This window comes from Echinops telfairi, unplaced genomic scaffold (genome assembly GCF_000313985.2).
Source record: "Echinops telfairi isolate 266 unplaced genomic scaffold, ASM31398v2 ScPeMD7_18;HRSCAF=68, whole genome shotgun sequence".
Lineage (NCBI taxonomy): Eukaryota > Metazoa > Chordata > Mammalia > Afrosoricida > Tenrecidae > Echinops > Echinops telfairi.
Genome location: NW_022103915.1, coordinates 87,989,956 through 87,995,778, shown reverse-complemented (window position 1 = coordinate 87,995,778; position 5,823 = coordinate 87,989,956).

Below are 5,823 nucleotides of genomic sequence, written 5' to 3'. Positions count from 1 at the left end.
ATAACTGCCCCCAATCCTGCCTCATTAATTTCATTGTTGTTATTCTTAGGTGCCTGTGAATTGGTTCCAACTCACAGTGTCCCCATACAAAGCACTACATGCTTTCCTCATCTGCACTATCCTCACAACCGTTACTCTTGTTTGAGCCCATCTTTTAACCATTGTGTCTATCTGTTTCTCAATTGATCTTCTACTTTTGGTTGATCCTCTGCTTAACCAAGTATGGTACCATTTTCCAGAGACTAGTCTCTCCTGCTAATATGTACAAAGTTCATGAGATGAAGTTCTGTCATTCTCATTGCTAAGAAATGTTCTGTCCTTTCAAAACAGATGGTTCTTCTGGCAGTGTTATAAACTAAGACCATAATTCAAATGCATGAATTCTTCTTTGGTCCTCCTTATTGACTGTCCTGTTTTCATATTATGTGAAGTGATTGAAAATACCATGACTTGGGTCAAGCACACCGTAATCCTCTAAGGAATATCTTTGTTCTTTAATACTTTAAAGCAATCTTTTGCAGCAGATTTTCCCAATGCAAAATGTCATTCGATTTCTTGACTGCCATTTCCGTGAACATTGGATGTGAATCCATGGAAAATGAAGCCTTTGACAACGGCAATAGTTTCTCTGTTCGTCATGATGTTTTTAATGGGTCAGTCAAGAGAACTTGTGTTTTCTTTACATTGAATTGTCATTGATATTAATTGATACTGAAGGCTGCAGTTATTGATCCTCATCAATAAATATTTTAAGTCTCTTTGCTTTCAGCAAGTAAAGCTGTGTTATATGCATGTTACAAGTTGTTGACGAGTTTTCCTCCAATCCTGAGTTCACATGCATCTTCATGTAGCCCAGTGTCTCAGAATCTTTGCTCAAAACACAGAATGAATAAGTAGGGGGAAAATAGGATCCTGACACAATCTTTTTATGATTGTAAAATATTGCACATACTCATGTTCTGAGTGAAAGACTTCCTCTGAGTTTATGCACAGGTTTGGCAGGAGCACAATTAAGTGTTCTGGAATTCTCATTCTTGAAAGTATTGCCCATAGTTTCTTATGATCCACGCAAATGAACAAACCAAATCAAACTTACTCCCTATAGTTGATTCTGACTCTAGGGACCTCATAGAACAAGATAGAACTGTTGCTGTGGGTTGTTGAGACTAACTATTTGAAGGAATAGAAAGCCTTTTCTTTCTCCCAGAGCGGCTTGTGGTTTTTAACTGCTGACCTTGTGGTTTGCTGCCCAGCAGGTGAACACTGCTCCACCGAGGCTTCGTGGTAAAGCAAAAGTGAAAATATTTCTGGTATTCTCTGCTTTTTCTCGTGGTCCATCTGACACCAGTAATGATTGATATCCGTTGTTCCACATCCTCTTATGAGACCAGGTTGAATTAGCTCCTTGTAGATGTATTGATGCCCTATTTTAAAATTAATATTCAGCAAAATTTTATTTGCATCTGACATTGATATTGTTCAGTAAAATTTTATTTGCATCTGACATTGAGATTGTTCAGTATTCCTGCATTATGTTGGGTCACTCTTCTTTGGAATGAATAAAACTATAGATCTCTTCTTGGTGTTTGGCCAGCTGTCTTTCAGATTTGTGTGCATAAACAAATGAGTACTTCCAGAACTGTGTCATATTGTTGTAATATCACCATAGAAGTAATAAAATAAGACTATCATTTGAGAGTTAAAGTCTATAGGCATGTATGGGTATAACTGATAAGAGGACATATGACAAGTTACAATTAGAATGATTCATAAGACAATGAGATTTTATTTTAACTTTATTAGGAATACTATCAGATCTAAAGAAAGGCTGCATAAAGCCTAAATGTATTTAAAATAAAGAATGAATCGCTAAGTGAAAAAACAATTAGTACCATCCAACATTGTTGAGATAAGTAATTCCCTACAAGGTTATTAGCCCCTAAGGAACTTACACATGCCAGTCACCTAAATAAATATTTTCCTTTTAATGCAGATACCTCAGAACCACCACTAATTTGGCTTCTTTTCCAATCACTGTGCTGTATTTGACATTATATATATATACATATAAATATATATACATTATATATACATATAAATATATATATACATACATATATATATTTTTAGTTGTTTTATTAGGAGCTCATACAACACATCAAAATCCACACATACATCAATTGTGTAAAGCACATTTGTACATTCATTGCCCTCATCATTCTCAAAACATATCCTCTCCACTTAAGCCCCTGGCATCAGCTCCTCATTTTTCCCCTCCCTCCCCACTCTCCTCTCCCTCATGAACCCTTGATAATTTATAAATTATTATTTTGTCATATCTTGCCCTGTCTGACATCTCCCTTCACCCACTTTTCTGTTTTCAGTCCCCCAGGGAGGAGGTCACATGTAGATCCTTGTAATCGGTTCCACTTTTCCCACCCACCCTCCCTCTACCCTCCCAGTATCGCCACTCACACCACTGGTCCTGAAGGGATCATCTGCCTTGGAATCCTATATTTTTAATGCAATTTGGTAATTTTCTTTTTCAGGTTTCTGAAATTATCAGTTTTAGATTTCTGAATTTATGATTCTGTGGACCAAAACTTGAATTAAGGCAAATTCCCTAAGCTAGTGTCTATCTCTGAGGGCTCCTGGCAATTCCATTTTGCACTGCTTATGCAGAGTAATAAAACCCATGGCCATCAAATCAACTCCAATTCATAATGACTCTACAGTTTTTGAGGCAGATGGTCTCATATTTCTCCTAGAGAGTAACTACTACTTGGTTTGAGTCACTGACTTTATGGTTAGCAGCCAAATGCCTAATACAAAGTGCCATCAAGGCTCCTTATACCGAGAAATAGCCAATGAAATTCTTATGGATTGCAACAGAAGCATTTACTTTGAACATACCAGAAAGGATAAATTACTGAAGAGAGCATATCATGTTTGGTGAATGGAGGGGCAACAAAGACTTGGTAGACCCTTAGTAAGATGTATTGACACAATAACAAAAATGATGAATTTGGTTATATTGGTAATTTTTAGGATGGCATAGCCAGCATTTTTTTTTCTGTTGCACTTAAGGCTACCATCAGTCCAAGTTGACTTGACAGCAGCTGTTTCTATCACCTGCCTATCTACAGAGTAAAGTCCTTCCATTCAGGTTCTCTGGTCTGCTTATGAATGCATATTCCTTATTATGCAATTGTTTTCATCAAGCCAGGGATCTTCCTTAAACTTTTAAGCATGTCCAAAATACTTGTCTTACATTAAGTAAGTTAAAAGCTTAGCTGAAATGCATTTTGTTACTTTTAATTTAATGTGACTGAGCAATATACACTGAGATTATTCATTCAATGTGTGTTTTATAATTTTAATGCCCTTTACTTGTATCTATTTCTAATTATTGATGAATGTGTCTATTGCTATCAGATTGGGTTAAAATATATTCCTGAACAGAAGAAGCAACAAAGCCCACATGGAAGAAGCACACCAGCCTGTGTGATCATCAGGTGTCAATGGGATCAGGGATCAGGCATCTAAGACCCAGAATAAAACCATACCCAATGTGAATGAGGTGGGGCATGGAGTGGAGACCCAAGGCCCATCTGTAGACAATTGGACATCCCCTCACAGAGGGGTCACAGGGAAGAGATGAGCCAGTCAGGGTGCAGTGTAGCACCGATGAAACACACAACTTTCCTCTAGTTTTTTGGTGCTTCCTTCACCCCACTATCATAACCTCAATGCTACCTTACAAGTCTGATTAGACCAGAGCATGCCCACTGCTACAGATGAGAGTGCGCAGCACTGGGAATCCAGGATAGATAAACCCATCAGGGCCAACAAGGAAAGTAGAGACACCAGGAGGATTACAGGAAGGTGAGGGGGAGAAAGAGGGAATTGATCACAAGGATCAATCTATAACCCTTTCCCAGAGGGACAAATAATGGAAAAGTGGGTGAGGGGTGTGAGAGGACTATGTAAGATATGGAAAAAATAAAGTATAACTTATCAAGTGTTCGTGAGGGAAGGTGGGCAGGGCAGGGAGGGGGAAGAAATGGGGTGCTGATATCAGGGCTCAAGTGGGAAGAGAATGCTTTGAAAATGATGATGGTGGCATATGGGCAAATATGCTTGACACATTGGAGGAATGTATGGATTGTGATAAGAGATGTAAGATCCCCCAATAAAAATATTTAAAACAAACAAACAACTGTGCTTCCTATTAGATTTACTATCTAATTAAAAACAAAAGTAAATAAAAATAAAACTCCTCATTATTCAATAGAATTATATTCAGATAGCCATGTTTAATCAAAGTATTTATTAAAGTAACATCAAATTTTAAAACTGCACACTTGGACAACAAAATAAAATGAGATGATAAAATTCAGTTTCCACAGAGAGCAATGTCTACATGAAACTCAGAGACTTGAAAGTGGGCAATGTTGTTTCCACTGGCTTCCTATTCCAGTCATTCCTGAATCACCTCACTTGTATGAAGTAATAATATGACTTACCTGAAGACTAATGCTTTGTGTATGATACCTCCCTTAGCACATATGCTTTCATGGTAAACTTTTAGTATTTTGACAAGTATAGCAGAAGAGTGAATAACATTTGTTTTTAAGAATTATAATTAACTCTAAATAAAAATAAATAAATAAAATGCAATCTTATCATCAGTACAGAGTAGGTTGGAATTGAAGGCCAGTACAAACAGAATCAATTCCTCCTAGAATTAATTGAATAATCGGTGATTGAAAGGAACAGATTTTGTGGCTGAAAAGAGACTTACTCATGTGTATGCACCCTCTTTGTAGCCTTTTCATGATAGGATGGTGACACGCTTCTCAAGTTTCACTTAAAGTTGTGAAAAAAAAGAAGTATTGGAAATATTTTCTAATTCCTGATGAATTAGCTCTCTACAACTACTTTAAAGTTTGCCCTTCCAAATGAAATTAAGCAAAATAACTGACTATACAGATGTCCTGCAGTGATTATCAGCTACTGGAATATCTATTAAAAGTGTTATAAAGATACTGTATGTAGAAGTGTTATTATATATCTTCCTGAGGATGCAAAAATACTGTAATAATTCTAACTCCAGATAATTATATTTTTGGTGTGTCAATTATTTGTTTCAGAGGTCCGTAGGTGTCACTAAGAGTTTACACTTGTCTACAAATCTAAAAGCTAGTGGCTCAAACACACTCAGCTTTACTGCTTCCTTAAAAATTAGAGCCAGGAAAACCTGTGTTGTAGTTCTACTCTGTATACATGGGATTCCCCATGAATCTGAATCAACTCCTCAGTAACATTACTTGTTTCAAAGCCAGGGCAGCAAAACTCAGTCATATAATTGCTTCTACAGTATTTTACATCTTTATAACTTAGCACAAGGAATAAATGTAATAGGCTGATTTATTTTCAAACATCAGTGCCTTATTTGTGAGTACAGAATTTTGCAGCCATTTACAGGACCCAAATCTTAGCTAGAATAATTATAACTTACAAGAGATTAAAAACAGAGGAACATCTTTTAAAGTGTTCAAACAACCAGCTATGCCAAAACAGATTGTTTGCAACAAATCTTGCTAAGTTGATCCCTACACTATAATAGAACCAAAAAAGTTAAGAAATCATGTTTAATACTTTAAAATGTTACAAGGGATTTAAAAAATGTAAGTCTTATATAAGGGTTGAAAAGATTACTTAGTGGTTTTACTATACAGAATAGATATATTTTAGGGAAATAAAATGAGCCAAAGAACATAAGATCTCTAGTAGTGAAAGAATAATTGTGAATAAACATAA